Genomic DNA, 1,036 nt, shown 5'->3' on the forward strand with positions numbered 1-1,036 from the left:
AACCTCTCCAAAGAAACAAAGTTGGAAGCATCAGTTATCTAACCGGACCTTTATTCTGTTTATTTCTTGAAGGTGCCTGGCTCATCAGAGTTTTACTGTTCATGTAAAATTGTTTTTTTTGGGAGAGCCTTATTCTGATTTTATGGAAGAAAACAAAACTCAGATAATAGAAAAGTTAAGCATTCAAATTAACCCAAGGAAAGTATAGAATATGAGAAGCCAGAGAAAGACAGAACATCTAGTTGACTTCTTAAGTTCACAGATAAAGAAACTAAGACCAAGAGGCATCATAATATGCCCAAACCTAGTAGTTGCTGACTGGCATCATAACCATGGTTTGCTGAATCTTAACTGCAGGGTTCTAAGTGTCCCTCTAGAGCAACACCATTGAGGGTTCACTACTGTTTCCCCAGCCTTTGGACAGTGCCCAACACACAGCAGGAACCAGATATTTGTTGAATAAATGAATATCTAAAATAATTTTGAGAATTTCAGGTTGTCACATTAACTGTGAGATAATGCTTGTAAAATTTGAAAGACTATAGAATTTCATGTTAAAAAAAAGTAGGGTGTGTTGCTATTAAAACCAAAACTTTTAAGCATAATATTAGCCAGGTAGGCAGACATAGGTTTCACTTATTAGCTTGGCACCTTTTGAAGTATCATTTCACTAGATTGTTCTAGTTAAGTCTGCTGGTGCCTTGTAATTAAATATTTATGTCCTCCATTTGAAAATGTATAAACTATAAAATCAAACACTGGTTGCCTGAATTGTTTGCTGTTTTCTTAGATGTGCTTTATCAATGGTTTCACTATTTTTAAAATTGATGTCCATATAGGGATGTGGTTGTTTAAAAACAAATCTAGATGACCCTGGAGGGGATATGGAAAGTGTCACTTTCAAATGCTGCTGGTGGGTGTTTCAATTGTAACTTTCCAGGAGGGCAATTTTGTGTTACTCATCAAAAGCCTCAAAAATGTGCCCTGTCCCTTAGTCAGGCATTTCCACCACTAGGAATTTAAACTGGGGGGGGGG

This window comes from Marmota marmota, unplaced genomic scaffold (assembly GCF_001458135.2).
Source record: "Marmota marmota marmota unplaced genomic scaffold, marMar, whole genome shotgun sequence".
Lineage (NCBI taxonomy): Eukaryota > Metazoa > Chordata > Mammalia > Rodentia > Sciuridae > Marmota > Marmota marmota.